The sequence below is a fragment of the Chelonia mydas genome, chromosome 5 (genome assembly GCF_015237465.2).
Source record: "Chelonia mydas isolate rCheMyd1 chromosome 5, rCheMyd1.pri.v2, whole genome shotgun sequence".
Taxonomy (NCBI): Eukaryota; Metazoa; Chordata; order Testudines; family Cheloniidae; genus Chelonia; species Chelonia mydas.
Window position 1 is genome coordinate 96,472,381 of NC_051245.2, and position 18,245 is coordinate 96,490,625.

General features: G+C 40.2%; 1 protein-coding gene across 6 annotated transcripts in view; it reads left to right on the forward strand.

The window, feature by feature from the left end:
* The window catches only part of TRPM3 (transient receptor potential cation channel subfamily M member 3), a 592,300-nt gene that overhangs the window by 440,970 nt on the left and 133,085 nt on the right, over positions 1-18,245 (forward strand). The gene's annotated exons all lie outside the window — the stretch shown is intronic.

Below are 18,245 nucleotides of genomic sequence, written 5' to 3' on the forward strand. Positions count from 1 at the left end.
AATTGTCAAAATGTTTTATTTTGGAATTTTCTAAACAAAAAATTATGAAATTTAAACTGATTAGACTGAAAAAAGGTTTCAATTTCTATCTGTTTTAAAATAAGCGTTTTGGTTGACGCCCCAAAAATTTAAAAATCTTTTTCATTTCATTAATATTTTTGCAATTTTGCCATTTCATGGGACAGGATAACCATTTCCTGCCCAACTCTAAATAGTAGTGACTTTCATACATTATCAATTGGTGCTGAATTCAAACCAGCCACTTTGGGTTGAAGGTCTCTATATCAAGAGGACCTTCCATGTTAAAGTTGAAATTCTTGTACATTTATAGGGACATTACAAACTAGATAACAAATGTTATTTAGCAGTTCAATATAGCAACTTATGAAGAGTGAAGTATGCCTCGAAGCTTCCAACTTCACTGCAAGATCCAACTGTTTTCATGCCAAAAAAGCCAAAATGGGAAGTATTTTCTAGATTGCTGTTTCCAGGCTTATGATTTTCATCCTTCAGTGGGCATCTCTCTCCTTCTGAGGGGGCAGTATGTACGTATCCTCAGCAAATAGGCACAATATGATCTAAACTTAAGTTAACCAGCAGCAAAGCATCATGTTCAACAATGGTACAAATAATGTAATCTGACTATATCAAGCTGTGGCATAAATAATTACTTTGAGGACTTTTGAGGAGATTCAGTCTATAGTACAACAATCACATGTTAGGGAATCTTCATGTAAAAATGACTTTATTGGAATTGTTGATCCCTTTTCACTTAGATATTTACCTTAGCTTGTTTTAGGCAGAAGAATAAATTTACTGAAAGGCATTATTAGTATAGATGAATTAACCTTAAAAGCTTCGGCCGTTCAAGTCAGATACTTACCTGACTGTTACTAGAATCTCCTAAACTATGGAGGACCTCTCTCCTTGACCCCCCCTGCTGGAGCCAGCCCATCCAAAACTATGTAACCCTTCCTCCCTCCTCTTCCATTCTTGTCCACACGTTGGCTGACCTTCCATTGTGCCCTCAACTCATCTCTCCCTATGACTATTGCCCCTCAGTTGATCTTCCATTCTACCTCTACTTCATATATACACGTTCATATACCGCTGTCTTCATATACACACACCTTTAAAGATAAAATATAAAGATGACTTGGCCCTGGAACGTCTACTTGAAATTTCAGCTCTGACTCATAATGCAATTCGGAGCACACCAAACTCTGCTGCCAGCCAGATTATGCAAGGTTTCAAAGTGGAAGCGTCAGAGCCTCAAATAAAAACATTTTAGCCTCACAACATATCTTCAGTGGTAGGGGGATCCAAAAGCCAGAGGAGGTGTTGTTAAGGAGACAGAAAATTGAGAAGAACTGGTGGATGGGAAGGCTGCTTAGTGGGAGTTCACAGGTCATGGTGCAGTGAAGTCTGGAAAGTTGGTGGCTTTAAAAGAGGAGATGTAGGACTTGGAAATAACCTTCAGCCAAACAAAACAAAACTTAATGTACTTGAGTTTGTTTCAAAAAGAATTCTGAGGTTTGCCAAGCTTAATTATTAAGGTTACCATATGGATGAGATAAAATAAACACCTGCACAATTGGGTCAGTCAAACAGATGGCTGCTCTCTGATGCCTTTCCCTTATACTTCTAGCGGAAAAAGCAGAATAGTGGACATCCTTGCTGCTTGCCCCAGAATCCATAGTGGCACTGCTATGAAGGGACTTAAATCTGAACCAGTGTGTGCGCAATTGTGCATGTATGCCCATATTTACAGTTTTAAATAATCAGCAGCCTGAAGTGGAAAATGCTCCTTGACAGTATCAGGCTCCAATCCTCAGAGACAGAAAAGTCAGAAAAAGGCATGTTTTTGACCTAATCTCAAATCCAAAGAGCAAAGGGTGAGGCAACAGCACAGATTCAGGAACTAATGAACAGTTGGCAACCCGTCTCATCCACAGATAGCAGGATTGTCGTTTTATTCAAAACATGTTATAAAAACTCTTGACCTTTCCCATCCCATATAAGATCTACATTCTGCTTTTTTTTAAATCATTTTTACCTTGATTCTAGGTCATTTTTCAATGTATTGAACAGTATTTTAGAGGCTCAGTATTGTAGACCCCATCCAAACAAAGGCTTTTAGGTCGCACGACCTCCGAAATTAGCTGAAAACTAGATCATAAACAAATATATTAGCCAAGTCAAAGGGGAGTAGAAATGAGTCATCTTATTCAAATGTAAGAATAGAGGAGGCCTCTAAGTGTGCCAGATAATTCTGAAAATATAAGCTAGTTCTCTCATTAAAGTAACATTATTCTTGATCACTCATCAGTGGCTAATATGCCTGAATTGAATGTAAAGCACTGTGCTTTGTTTAGGTTCTGCATAAATGTATGAAGCACAATTAAGGAAATATCCTCAAGGAATATTTTCTTTGGAAATCAGTAATTAGTACTGTTCCTGAGATTTAGAAAGCCTTGTCCACCACCCCAACCTTTCCCTCACCCCACTTCTTACCTCTCTCATTGCCTCAATTCTGGATTTCAGTATTTGGCTCCATTAATGGTTTAAAAATTAGAATAATATTTTCAGACATGGGGAAAGTTATCCAAAGTTGGTGTCAGTTGTTCTGCAGCTTGTGGCCCAGCACTCAGCATCATATACTACCTATGTCAAAGTGAATTGTGCATGGAGTCAGAGATCAATATATGAGCCTGAAAATGTGCTTAGAGCAAATCTTCCCCCTCCTCTCTCCCCTTCCCCCCCCCCCCAGGAGTGAAAAAATAATTTAAACATAGCCAAGTTACCTGGTTGTGCACTGAGCAGATCTACCCTGAGGACAGTTGTCACTGGAGTCAATCAAAGTGGAGGCTACTGATCACCACTCCATACCTGAGAGCTGTGGAGCTCTTTCAGGAGGGAGACAAAGGGACTAGAACTGTGCCTTTATCGTTTTGGGGGAAAGTTGGCGGGATCAGTTGGACAGAAGGTGGGGAGGGGAGCTGTCTTCCTTCCCTTTGTCCAGGCATCCCCCAGTTACTGGGAATAGGTTATTTTCATTCCTGCGGGGTCCCATCTTCTCACAGACACATCCATTTTTGAAGCTGCCATCTAGGAACTCTCTCTCTCTTGGGACATGCTGAGGTACTGCATCTCCCCAGCTTCCAGTCAGTTGGAGAAGACCGACCCCACTTCCATCTCTGTGCAGAGTTGGGAGGATATTTTGTATATTCATGGTTTCCTTGACCTCATCCTTGATTGTATATAAGTTGGTGATCACTCCACTCCTTAACCAGAGGAAGAGGGTTAAGACTGAGTTTGACCACTGCATGGCGGCCCCTGTGCAGAATTCTCCCCTCAGATTGAGTAGGTCTCTCTGAGCCCCCTGCTAAACTTATAACCTATTCATACAGCATTACAAAGACAATTTGTCACAAAATAGAAGAGATGATTTATACCCAATTTAAATGCAGAATAAAAACTGTATTTTTCCATTATATTTTAAGAACATTTTATAAATGGATTGTAAAATTATATTAATAGCTTCCATGAGAAATGTTTAGAGACCAAACTTTCCCTACTCAAAGGGTAAAGGGCTTCATGGACCTATAACTAGAGTTCACTTATCTTCGAGCTGTGGTGCTATGAGTAGACTATTTCTATAATAGATCAGGCATTTAGGTTCCTCAACAGCCAGAACTAACACAGGCAAGTCAGAAAATTTCTAATTCAGTGTTGTTATCCCTCACCACTACTACTTAACTGATTTCTGGTTCAGTGCTTCTAAAAATGCACTTAATGCTGAAATATCTCCCATTACAGTATATGCATCACAGATGTTATCTGACTAAATCAAAATACTGCAAGTTTTGACTCTGAACATTTGGATAACCTATAGCGTGGGGGTTATTGCCAAGAGATAACATGGTACCGCTGCAGTTACGTTATGACAAGCTAAATAGAAATCCTTGAGTTTCACTCCTTTGGAAATCAAGCCAGTGACTCAGGTGTGAAAATAAGGATTTAAGTGCTTAAAATATGCTGAGAAATATGGCTAACTCCACTATTCAACAGGTTGGAACTACACAGGCACTGGTACCTGAAATATATATCACTACAGTGTGGAAGCTATCTTGATTACTACTCTTCTGAAATTCTCATGCATGCCTCCGTCTCCTCTTGGCTACTGTAATTCCATTTTTAAAATCCATCTAAATCTAAACTTTCAATGCTTCCTTTTGTTCATATGGAGGGTCACATCAGCCCCATCTTCCAAAATTTTAATAATTTCTTAACCATTTCAGAATCCATTACAAAATCTTCCCTCTAGTCTTCAATATCCTTTGTGGATTTTCTTTCCTTGTCTCTCCCTCACTTTGTCTCTCTCTCCAGCACATCCCTCTCCAAATACCAGACCCACTCTTCTTTCACATTTTCCTAAAGATGATATAGACTTCTAGCAAACAGACCTTCACCTTTGGAAATTGTCTCGCTGTGTCTTGACGTAGGTTCCGTTCCTGGTTCTGTCACAGACTTCATGTGTGACCATTGGCAAGTCACTTAACCTCTCCATTCTTTAATTTCCCTATATGTAAAATTTAAATAATAATACTAATCCAAAGGAGTGTTTTGAGGCTTAATATGTCAATGTTTACAAAATACTTTGAGGTATTTGGATAGAAGACAAAGAAGTGCCAGATATTAACTTCTTATTATACATCAAGATCCACGTCTTCCCCGGTATATGATCCAACTTCCTCTTTGCTTAAGATAATAAAATCTCAGTAACTGAGCCCATTCTGCTTTTCCCATGCTTAGTTATTCTCCCCAACATTTGGGCATTTTACCTCTCCTCATCTTTGTCCTTCAACTTGTGTAGAAGCTACTGTACCTCTGATATGTTATAATCTGCTGTGAATAGTTGGCTTGTTTATATGTATTTGGCTGCGGAATGTTGTGTGACATTTTAATGATGCTATCCAGAATAGTTTGTGTTGCATGGATCATGTCTGAATGATGGAGAGAAGTAGTTTTCAAAGGTGCCAGTTTAAAAAAACAAATCAGTTGAAACAGATGGGTTAATCCTCTTCTCCTCCCCCCCCATGTGATTTTGTTAACAAGCATCAGATTAGAGATTGGTAAAAATTACGTGATCCTGCAGAAGTAAGAGCACAGCCAGGCCTTTGTTCCTGTGCTGGGAAAATATTAAGGGACAGCATGGAAGGAGAGCTCAGTCCATCGTCTGACTCAAATGAACAGACAGTGGAGTGCAGTGAAGCATCTAATTACTTAAAACAGCCTATTGCAAATCATCCAATTATAACATTCCCAGACATTAATGAAGCATTTCTATTAAATACTGATGTGTCAGATATTACTGATGGTGCATTACTACCTCAAGTTTCAAAATGGCATTGGAAATCTAGCTGCATTTATCAGTCATGCCTGAAAATTACTAAGTAGTGGTGGTAGACCTAAAAAAAAAGTTGTCACCCACAGTGCATTAAAAATGTCAGGCACTAAATTATTCACATTTGCTATCCTCACAAATAATAAGTTTTCTGTTGGTTTGCGATAACTACAAGTATAACACAATGCAACTGGTAGGTGTTGTCCATAGACTGTTCAAGCTTTGTTGGGGAAAAAATCATCCCAATTGGTTGTCACTCTTTAGTGTGCACATGTTACAGAAAGAAGTTCTCTGGCTAAGTAAAAGAACGCTTCAGTAATACTCCATATTTTGTAAATATTGGGTAACATTTATTTAAAGTCTCATGCCAGATATTCCTAGCTCTTTTTCCACCTCATATCTTTCTTGGCATATTTATTATTCGTAATCACTATTGTTGTGATCTTATTGGTTACTTAAGTCATGAGGTATTGTTATTGCTCCCTAGTTGGGTGGCTCTCAAACCCATCAAGAGTTTTCAAGATGGCTGTCGATCACCTCAAAATTGTATACAGTACTTTTCCTGTCCTTGAATGTTCTTGTGGGAAGGAAAGGGGAAAATTCACTTGTACAAGGGCCTGATCCTCAGACAGTGTAAATATGGGGCAGAACTCCAGAAAATCTGTCCTACAGATATTTATGGGAAATGAATAAAAGGTGTTGTGACTACAGTAGGAGCAAAATTTCAGTTTTTATTTGAATGGGTGTGCTTAAATACTTTGTCACCAGCTCTAGTTAGTATTCTTATTAACTGATACCCTCCCCTGGGTTTCAGAACCTGGAAACATAGCACAGAAAAATGTATGTTTAATTATAGAATATCCTCACATACACAAGTATTCCAGCAAGCAGACAATTATTGTCCATGCTTTGAACATGTTCACATATATTTGCTTCTGGCAAGAAACTCAATATGGCAAGTATGGTGACAAACCCATATACAATACCATTCTTACCAGCTATATTTCTTTTTACAGTTAATATTTTTAAAATCTAAAAGGAACCCTTGGAAGCAGAAAGGGCATATAGATTTATGGAGCATGTCTTCATTTTGTATCCGTACCTATGAGAACTGAATAGTCACTTCATCCTATCTTTTGTTTCCTGTGAGTGTAGTGTCTTATTTGGAAGCAAGAAAAAACTCCACATGAGCAGAGCATACATGGCAGCTACAGCCATGGATAGTGTGTGTTAAAGATCAAATCATTCAGGCATTTTGAGATGCAGTTTGCTATCCAATTCCACAGGTTGTGCTCAACAAAAGGGAAATGAGCATTTTCAATACCAAGTAATTGGGTTTTTATAATTGGAAAAGGCAAGTAAATATAACAAATACTCCAGCGCTGCATGAAAGCACCAACTCTGCCAATTTTGTTCTCTGTTCTATCACCAAATGTTTGGACTTAATTCCCAGGGAACATTTTTTATTTAGTTTTGCATTCAGTGTGCTTTATCAGAGGGATAATTGACCCTCATGGTTGCGATAAGTGCAGAAAAAGGGGCTTGTAAGACATTTGTAAACCTGATTTGTGGCCCTAAAGACTCTCCATTAGCTTTGGAAATGGATTTAAAAATCTTTGCTTACATTTACTTCATTTCCCTTTTCAGTATAAAGTGTAACTTTGGGGTGGGGGGGCTTTACCTTCAAAAGAGATGAAGAAGAAAAGGATAGATAAATAAATATAAAGCCTGGGCCCTAATCTGGTCATAATAGATAAAACAAACAAACAAAGCCACACATGTAGTTTTCTTTTATTAAAGTTCTTTGCTTTCAGTAAGAGTAGCTATTCTGTTTCTCTTCAGGAAAAGCTGATGGAGCATTTTATATCTGCTGGGAAAATAGATTTTTTTAAAAAACCAAAAAGTTGAGCTCTGTTTAAAGTTTTTTTTATTTCTCTAGAAGTCTGTGAAATACAATAAAAATAAGGAACCAAAGAAGCCAGTTAATACACTGGAAGATGTATTTGAAACATTTGCATTAAGGTAGTGGAAATAAAATCAAAGCATGCTATATTCTGTGTGGGTTTTCCTAAAATCAGTTAGAATGTTTTAGTTAATACATTTGTATAGCAACTTTCACAAACCTAAATGTGCTTTGTGGAATTGGACAAAATGTTTCTGTTTTCAAAACCAGAATAGAGCAGTAGAATGGAAGAAGTCTAATTGTGCGTGGTAGGTCCTTTAGCCATTTTCCCCAAGCAGGCAGGCCAACTCAGGAGGCTTTGGAGAACATGGTCTGCAGTGCACTTAATTGTTGCACCAATTTCAGTATATGTGCAAAGGAGGCTGGGTCACACTCCTGAGCCAGCAGACCAGGTCCTCTAAAGGAAGTAGGGCCCCAGCGAGTACACTCGATGTTCTCCCAGCTTGGTGTTCAATGTAAAAGATAGGACAGGTTCCTAGCCGAGTGTTGCACTGTGGAGTTGCTAGGCATCATTGCTCCCATTTTTACAGAGGGTGAAAATGAAACAGAGAGATTAAATGACTTGTCCAAGTTCACATGACAAATCATTGTCAGAATGAATGGAACCCCCAGGTCTCTTGAGTTCCAGTCTTGTGGTATAGCCACTGCACCATGGTGGCTCCTTTTAAAACTTGGCTGTTTTCAGATATTGTTGCTTCTGTAACACAGGCATAAGCATCTCTTCAGGCTAGAGATGGCAACAAAATACAATCCACATCTGAACTTTTCCTGAGAATAGGGTTGTTCCGATCCAGCTTTTATTTTGTTGCCTTATAAGATAGGGGTCAGACACAACATTCAGCTCCAATTCACAGTTTGAAGGTGTTCAGCTCCAAAGTTTTGATCTGTATCTTTACTTCATACCATCAATGAGCTAAGTAACAAGGACTGTGTTAGAGTGTTAAGCAAGGGCATCAGTCTTTCTTGTTTAATAATTTATTCTGTATGTAGTAGGGTAGTTTATTCCTCAACAGGCAGATTGACGGAACTAAACAGTAAGGCTGGGGTGGCTCTGGTTGTGTGGAGAAGGGAATTCCGACAATGTAACATGTCTACAGTATCTATTCATGTGACCCGTGGACTTCCCTTTGTCATCCTATGCCTGAGAATATATGAAGGGGGCTGGGAAGGCAAAGGGACGTTCAACTGTCATCACTGGCATCTTTTTTGACCATTGCACCATCATCAAATGCATTGGAATGCTCATTTACGTCAGATTTTCCTTTCACATTCTGTGCAGCTCTTGATGCATTTCCATATGTGTGTAGTTAGTTAGAGGTACACACAGACTTATTTTTAACAAATGGACCAACTGTAAATTGGAGCTGTCTGAAATGTTCCCAACAAAACTCAGAACCATCTGAAATTGCCTGGTTTCAGGTTTCATTACAGCCTGGAAGCTCGAGCCATGGTCATCAGAGAATTCACCATGGTTTGTGAATCCAGCAGTGGGAGCTGATGACATATGAGAGAGGGTAGAGAAAATGGATTTGGAAAGGTGTATTCAGTTAGTGTGCAATGCCAGGTAAAGATCATAGTGTATGCTAGTCAAAAGAGGGCAGGCATTGTCTACCATAACTACCCAGAGAAGCCTTCATCAGAACGTGGGTTCAACTTTGAGCAGACACAGCCTGATTTATAGTTTTGACAGAGTGTACAAAATGTGTAGTTGTGCATAATTTGGTTATGAAACAAGGAGGAACTAAGTAATTTCAACTCTGTTGCTTTGAAATTTCAGGTTTGCTCAAAGTAACTTAATTAGTGGGCTACATTCTGTGACGGGGTTCAGTGTTAGAAGAACTATTGAGGGAAAACTAACTTGAATTTTGCTCTGAAGTGGGAGTGAACATTCTTATGTTAATGAAAGGTATAGTCTTTGTCAAGCTCCTGTCAAAGTTCTGTCTCCTGAGCTCACAAATCTTCCCCTTTTGGTCAATAATGTAATTGTTCTGGTGGAAGGTGATGGTAGCAGAAGGAGAGGCAATCTCTCAGGCTACGAGAGCCTATCCCATGGAGGGCTTTAAATATTGAGGGAGACCTTGAAACTGGGCTCTGTATTCATTGGACACCCAGTGCAGAAAGCAGAGCACTGGGCTGGAGCACTCACAGTGACCTTTGTTACTAAGCAGATTGACTATGTTTTATGTGTTTTTTCAGGATGTGAGACTTCATTCTTGAAAGACATAATGAGCTGTAGTATTCAAGCCTGGAAGTCATGGATGGTTGATCATTGTGGCCAGATCTGTGTCTCATAGGAGGGGATACAATCTCCCTACTAGTCGTAGATGAAAGTGGACTTTCTTTGTTGCCATAGGTATTTGGACTTCCAGTAGCCGTGAAGTGTCCTAAAGGAACTTAAGGTTACAGACCAACTTGACAATCTGAAGGGCAAATGCCCTCATTGTGGAAGCTGTTATGGAGGGACTTGTTCAACAACTTGGTTCCTTCTTCCCACCAGCGTTACCACTGACTTTCCTGGGTTCAGCTCTAGGCAGTTGCTCTGCATCTTGGTCATAATCTGAATTGAGCATTGAGAAAGCTTGGGAAATGCTGTTTAACGTTGACATAAAGGTGTGTGTTATCTGTATGCTTCTGGCACCACGACCCATGTGGTCCAAAATAGCTTCAGATAGCCATTGTATAGTATCAGGCAGAGGACTGAGACTTGGAGGTTTCTAGAGGGCTCCAAAGATGGAAAAATGGTTTCCTATAATAACCTTCTAGATTTAATGAAGGACCTAAGCCATTTCAGGGTTTTCTCTTTGCAGCCTCTTTGAGGTGGTACAGGAATATCTGGTGGTAAGTGGATCAAACAGCACTGAGGCCCAACAGGATGAGTGTGGATGCATTTGCTTTTTCTGTGGACTGGTTTCTGTCTAAATCTGTTGCTCTATTTAAGGGTACTGTGAGAATATCTTTTTGCCATAGTCTCTCTCTAGAGAAAGAGGGAAAGGAGTTCATAATGTGTTGCTGCAGGGCAAAGGAGTTCAGAAAGTGAAAATTCCTGTCTCAGGCTTTTTGATTTCATGTTAGGTGTGGACTTTTGTTTCATATGATATAAATGCTGCCCCAAGGCACACAAGAACATTTTTACCTGTTTATTGTTTCTGTTAAAGTACCTCTCACTGTGGTATATGAGTACCGCACAAAAGTAAAGAGCACAAATGCCCAGAACAAAAGAAGTGGTTTCAGAAGTCACAAAACACATTTATGCAGTCTGTTTGTGTCAGCCTATTGAAGCATGCTGCTGAATATTGTACTAGAGTAACACTGACAGACCCCGGTTGTCAGCGGGTGAACTAGGGATCTCTGGAGCTTAGTGCATGAGCCACTACAGCATGAGCTAAAAGCCATATGCTGTTAGCTAAGGCTGTAGAGCAGACTCATTATTCTCTCTGTCTCTCTCTCTCTCAGTGGTCTCAGCTCCACTAGATGGGACAGAACACCACACCCAGGAGGTGTGTGGGTTACACTAGCTCCAGTGCTTTTATAGTGGTTGCATCCAATCCCCACTAATAAAGTAATTCAGGCCTAGTGGTTGGCCTACACTAGGAAAACATTATTACATCTGCTAACTAGAGCTGTACAAATATCTGCTGTTACAATTCAGAGGGATTAACTAGAGCATTCAGATCGTATAAATCTTTCGCCTTTTACTAAAGATTTCAGTTTGGGTTCCCATGGGTCCCATAGCCCCAGAGTTCTACCTTGAGTTTCAGGCTAGAAAAATCCCAAAATCCTAGTGTGACCAAGTTATGTTTGAGCTCAGACCAGGTTTGATCAAAAGCCAGTCCATAATTGTAAAAGCTTTGAAAAATGGGTGAACTTTTTGATGAACCTTGATTGATCTTTCCTAATGACAGCTAAGGGGGATTCTCCTTTAGTGCAAATGGGAAGGGGCCACTGGAGCAGAAGGTCCTGAATTCTAACCTCCTGTGTTGGATAAATGCTTTATGACTGACAAACATCATGGCTATATGAATGCAGAAATAGATTTGTTATTCTGACACACATAAAATCACCGCTAAGATAAAGACCCAGATATGTTTTTAAAAGAGAAGTCATTCTGGCATTTGCACATGCAAATTGCAACTGCCATGCACATTTTTATGATATTATATTTATTTATTTCACTTTTAAAGAAAATATGTACCCGCCTTATAATCTGGGTACTTTTAAATATATTACAGACTTACAAAAAATTAACCTAAAAAAACCAACCTAACAACCTAATACTTATTCTTCAGAGTTCGCCAAATCAAATGTGGATATCCAAAGATGCATTTGTAATGCAGTTACTACAACTGCATGAACCCAATTTGTTTATTTATGGAGGGAGAGATTAAAATAAATGTCTCCTCCTAAATGTCACCTAATCTAGCATCAAATTGTTTACTATGTTATATTGCTGTATTTATGTCATTTCCCTTTCTGAGCCTCAGTAAACATTTATAACAGTGGTTTATTGATGACTCATGTGGTTATGTAGAACCGCCATTTTCAGAGGGTAGTATTCTGTTTTATAAGAAAAAAATAGTATATGTTAAAAGCAAACTCAGTTCTGCTTGTTCTCCTCTCTGTGTATTGCCTGGGGACTGTACAAACCTGTTGTCAACGGCAGACTAAGCTGCAGACAACATTGCAATTAGCTTGCTCTACAGAGCAATATAGGTACTTGCTGCATACCTGAGAATTTGGGTATGTTGAGAAGGCAGGAAGCAGCAGTACTGAGATTGGTCTGAAATGACTCTCTGGTGGCACAGGAGAGTACATTCTCCCTGAGCTATGGGTATCAAAGTTCTGGAACAGTATGTGCAAAGGCAACTTCTGCATAGATTAACAGATAGACATTTAAGTGAAATCAGCAATCTAGTGAATAGGTGATACATCTGAAGAAGTGGGTTTTTTACCCATGAAAGCTTGTGCCCAAATAAATCTGTTAGTCTTTAAGGTGCCTCCGGACTCCCTGTTGTTTTTCTAGTGAACAGGAGCAGCTAACAGGAGTTTTGCAAGGGAATTTACAGGGGAAGTGTGGGGGGTGGGGCTACATACACTTAACATTCCTTAAACTTCTTTAACCTTAAACCAAAAAACACCCCCTGATAAAAACAAAACAACAAAGGAACGAGCTGCAGGAGTAAAAAGAGAATGCAGGCAGAAGTCCTGCAACTGAGTGGGGGCTACTCAGTTTATTGCACCCAATGCAGTATGTATGATTACCTGCCCTTTGGGCAGGTGGCATATGTGTGCATTTGATGCAAGGAGATCCTGGCCCTCAAAGACTGTGTATGGGCTTTGGAGACCAGGGTGGCTGAGCTGGAGGAGCTAAGGGAGACACAGAGATACAGAGATGAGACTTTCAGGGCACAGTAGAACAGTCCCACCCCTGGTCTGACAGCCTCTGTGCTGTTAAGGAGGACGAAAGTTTCAGGGAAGGAGAACATCCAACTGGAGCAGAGAGAAACAATCCCATAGTTGGGACCCTCATTCCAGATGATGATGTGGTATCCTCTCGCACTGAGGATACCTCTCTGTGGGAGGGAACTCCAGTTATTAGAAAGAAACAGGTATTAGTGATTGATGATTTGAGCATTAGAAACATAGATGGCTGGGTATGCGATGACCGGAAGATCCTCATGGTGACATGCCTGCCTGGTGCAATGGCTGCAGATCTCTCAAGACATCTAGATAGACTTATGTGTAGTGCTGGGGAGGAGCCGGTGGTCATGGTACATGTAGGTACCTTTAATGTTGCATAATGAAAGCAAAGAAAGCCTATTCAAAAATTCGTAAAGCAAGTGGATTATATATTTAGTGCCAGATTTAGAGGCCTCAGGCTCCACTTGTGCGTGCTCTTTAAAAAGTCTAAAACCTGGGAGCATATTAGTGGTAGCTTTTCTACTTGCAAAAATCATTAGGGCCAATGGATTTTGCAGGTAGAAATGCTACTATTTACTTACATGGTCCCAAGTGTTAGACTGTTAAAGGGTTAATTTAAATGTTAGTGTGCATACAACTGTTCGTACCTGGACAGTGCAGGCAAAAGTATGTGTGTGCACCATTTTGTGCATACACAGGGAGAGACTGGGTAGAGAGGTCCAACTGAAAAGGTACCCCTTAATATCCTTTAAAGTACATTTGTAGAGTGAGTTTTCTTAAAATCAAAGATTGGTTTAACTGAAATATTTTCCATATTACATAAAGTTTTATACAGTGAGGTTCTTTGTTTAATGAACTCATTTATTGCAGAATTTCCTACCTTCCTGTGCTACTTTTACAGAGAATATTTAAGGTTGTTCCATCTAATAGTGAAATGTAACTCACCAGGATTTTTCAATAATATTAAGGAAACTTATTTTGGGACTTTAAGAACAGCCATACTGGGTCAGACCAAAGGTCTATCTAGCCCAGTATCCTGTCTTCCAACAGTGGCCAATGACAGGTGCCCCAGAGGGAATGAACAGAACAGGTAATCATCAAGAGATCCATCCCCTGTCGCCCATTCCCAGCTTCTGACAGAGGCGAGGGACACCATCCCTGCCCAACCTGGCGAATAGCCATTGATGGACCTATCCTCCATGAATGTATCTAGTTGTTTTTTTTAATCCTGTTATAGTCTTGTCTTTCACAACATCCTCTGGCAAGGAGTTCCACAGGTTGACTGCGTTGTGTGAAAAATACTTCCTTTTGTTTGTTTTAAACCTGCTGCCTATTAATTTCATTTGGTGAGCCCTAGATCTTGTGTTATGAGAAGAAGTAAATAACACTTCCTTATTTACTTTCTCCACACCAGTCACGATTTTATAGACCTCCATCGTATCCCCCCTTAGTCGTCTCTTTTCCAAGCAGAAAAATCCCAGTCTTATTAGTCTCTCCTTATATGGAAGCCGTTTCATACTTCCAGTCATTTTTGTTGCCCTTTTCTGAACCTTTTCCAATTCCAATATAACTTTTTTTTTTAGATGGGGTGACCACATCTGCATGCAGTATTCAAGATGTAGTAGTACCATGGATTTATATAGAGGCAATATGATATTTTCTGTATATGGAAGCCGTTCCATACCGCCAATCATTTTTGTTGCCCTTTTCTGAACTTTTTCCAATTCCAATATATCTTTTTTTGAGATGGGGCGACCACATCTGCATGCAGTATTCAAGATGTGGTCATACCATGGGTTTATATAGAGGAAATATATTTTCTGTCTTATTATCTATCTCTTTCTTAATGATTCCCAACATTCTGTTCACTTTTTTGACTGCTGCTGCACATTGAGTGGATGTTTTCAGAGAACTGTCCACAATGACTCCAAGATTTTTCTTGAGTAGTAACAGCTAATTTAGAGCTCCTCATTTTATACGTATAGTTGGAATTATGTTTTCCAATATGCATTACTTTGCATTTATCAACAAGGAATTTCATCTGCCATTTTGTTGCCCAGTCACCCAGTTTTGAGAGATCCTTTTGTAGTTCTTCACAGTCTGCCTGGGACTTAACTATCTTGAGTAGTTTTGTATTGTCTGCAAATTTTGCCACCTCACTATTTACCCCTTTTTTCATTAAATATTAGATACCACCTCCTTTCTCCTGCCTTTTGTTGTCTGAATATAAGAAGATAAGAATGGCCATTTCAGATCAGACCAATGGTCCATCTGGCCCAGTATCCTGTCATCTGACAGTGACCAGTGCCAGATGCTTCAGAGGTAGTGAAAAGAACGGCAATTACTGAGTGAGCCACCTCCTGTCATGCAGTCCCAGGTTCTAGCAGTCAGAGGTTTAGAGACACCCAGAGCATGGGGTTGCATTAGGATTGCCAGGCGTCCAGTTTTCTGTGTTAACCAGGCCTCTAAAAGTCCAGCTGGCTGCAGCAGCTGGCTCCTCATGGCTCCCAGAAGCAGCAGCATGTCCCTCTGGCTCCTTGGCGCAAATGTGGCCAGTGCATGGAGACCCCTGGCCGCCCCTGCGGCTAGGAGCTAGCAGGACAAGCCGGCCACTTCTGGGAACTGCATGAGGTAAGCACCGCCCAGCCTGCACCCCTCACCCGCTCCTGCACCCCAGCCCTAAGCCCCCTCCCGCACCCAAACTCCCCCCCCCCAAAGCCCACACCCCCTCCTACACCTCAACCCCTGTCCCAACCCTGAGCCTCCTTCCATACTCTGAACCCTTTGGCCCCAGCCCAGAGTCCCCTCCTGCACCCCAAACCCCTCATCCCTGATCCTACCCCAAAGCTCACACCCCCAGCCAGAGCCCTTACCCCCTCCGGCAGCCCAACCCCCAGCCCCAGCCCAGTGAAAATGAGCAAGTGAGCGAGGGTGGGGGACAGTGAGCAACAGAGGGAGGGGGATGGAGTGAGTGGGGGCGGGGCCTCAGAGAAGGGATGGGGCAGAGGTGGACCTCAGAGAAGGGGCAGGGCAGGGGTATTAAGTTTTTTGCAGTCAGAAAGTTGGCAACCCTAGGTTGCGTCCCTGATCATCTTGGCTAATAGCCATTGATAGACCTCTCCATGAACTTATCTAATTCTTTTTTTAATCCAGTTTTAGTTTTGGGTTTCACAATATCCCCTGGTAATGAGTTCTGCAGTTTGACTAGATGTTGTGAGAAGAAGTACTTCATTATGTTTGTTCTAAATCTGCTGCCTATTAATTTCATTGGGTGACCCCTGGTTCTTGTGTTATGTGACGGGGTAAATAACACTTTTTCTCCACACCATTCATGATTTTACAGACATCTATCATATCTCCCTTCAGTCATCTTTTTTCCAAGCTTAGCAGTCTGAGTCTTTTTAATCTCTCTTCATATGGAAGCTGTTCCATTCCCCTAATTATTTTTGTTGCCCTTCTCTGTACTTTCTCAGATTCTAATGTATCAATTTTTAAGATGGGACAACCAGAACTGCATGCAGTATTCAAGGTGTGGGTGTAGAATGGATTTACATGTATATAGTTGCGTTATAATACTTTCTATCTCATTACCAATCCCTTTCCTAATGGTTCCTAATATTCTATTAGTTTTTTTACTGAATTGGAAGCATAATTAGACCTGCCAGTAATCCCCATTGTGATGAACTCAATGATTGTTCAGAATATTGACTATTTAGGCTATGAACATAAGAACATAAGAATGGCCATACTGGGTAAGACCAAAGGTCCATCCAGCCCAGTATCCTGTCTACCGACAGTGGCCAATGCCAGGTGCCCCACAGGTAATGATCTAGTGATCTCTCTCTCCTGCCATCCATCTCCACCCTCTGACAAACAGAGGCTAGGGACACCATTCCTTACCCATCCTGGCTAATAGCCATTAATGGACTTAACCTCCATGAATTTAACCAGTTCTCTGCAGATACTGCTAGATGGGAAAGTAACTATGACATCTCTTTCTTCAAAGAAGAGTCTTTAAGAATTCAGAGGCACACAAGAAGAGAAGAATTTGTTGAAATGAGTGCTTGTTGGAAAATGGTGAAAAAAAAATATTTTGTTGAAATTTTGAATCATCCAGAAAGTTTCAACCAGCTCTGAGGTGGCTGCAAAGCACCAAAATGAATTTAAAAAAAAAATATTTTGCTGAAAATTCAAAATGCATTTACCAACTCTATCTGAAACCAAGGGAAGATAGGATATTCATGACACAGGAGATAACTGAAGGAAAAATACCTGGTTTACTGCAGCCAAAATAATTCACGAACACCAAAACAAACAAAAAAATACTGATCTTTGGAAGTGAAAGGCTCTCTTTACATCATGATCTCTAGTGCTTCCTCTAAAAGTTCTGTGCCAGTATTGGAGGATCAAGTAATAGGGTGCCCACCCACAAAGGGCTTGTTTGCAGCTTGGGGATTGTGTTAAATAGTTCAATGTTCAACATGTCTTTTCAATAAACCCACGACCATCTGACACAATGCTGAATACAATGTGTCCCTGCAAAGTCATATTTAAATCATTCTATTAGTTAACACAACTTGTCAAGATCATGTTCTGATATTTCCCAATTTGCCTGGGTCTTGGAATCTTGACCTTGAAATGCATTGTTCATAAGGAAAGAATGACAGCCATGTAAAGGATAGCTAGAAATCTCTGGTATACAAGGTGGTTATGAAATAGTGCATTGATCTCTTTAGGAAATTATTGTTCCTAAACAAACTCTCTCCTACACTATGACATTTTTCACTATAGTCTCTCTATTTGTTAGCAATTCCCAAATAGTTAAAGGCTAAAATGAATCCAAGGTTTCCTTGGATTATATAATCTAATGAAATCAGCCTGTGGCTTGTCTACCTGTACTTGAAAGGAAAATCTCCTTCATAAGGGCAGCTAAATTATTATGTTAATGAACAAGTGAAATGGAATACAGTAAAACAAATAACTAAAGTGCTGTAGAGGGCATCATGGAGGAAATGAGAATGCACTGCTTTCCACTGATAATACAGTCTTGTCTACTGAATTTCTTAGATTGTAAAATGTTCAGGGCAGGAACAGACTTTCTGTATATGTGGAAAGTCCCTACCACATTATGGGTGGTACTCTAATGCAGATAATTATTAATAATAATGAGAAACCCATAGAGCTAGGTTTCAGAGAAATGGAGCTCAGAAATCTAACTCAGCTCAGTAATCCTCTCTGAAGATTGCTATGCTATTGGATCCGAAGAAATGTCAGTTGGAGTTTTTTAGAATAAATTGGTTTTAAAATGAGATTCTTCCCCCAAAGGATTACATTATTTTATCCCTGCAGCAAGTGCCAAATGTATTGCTCCCCAAACTCAAGAAGTCTGTGTCACTTTCCAAACTATTTGCAGTTTATGGAGAATGAAGAAACCTACCAAGAAAAGTAATTCCTCTG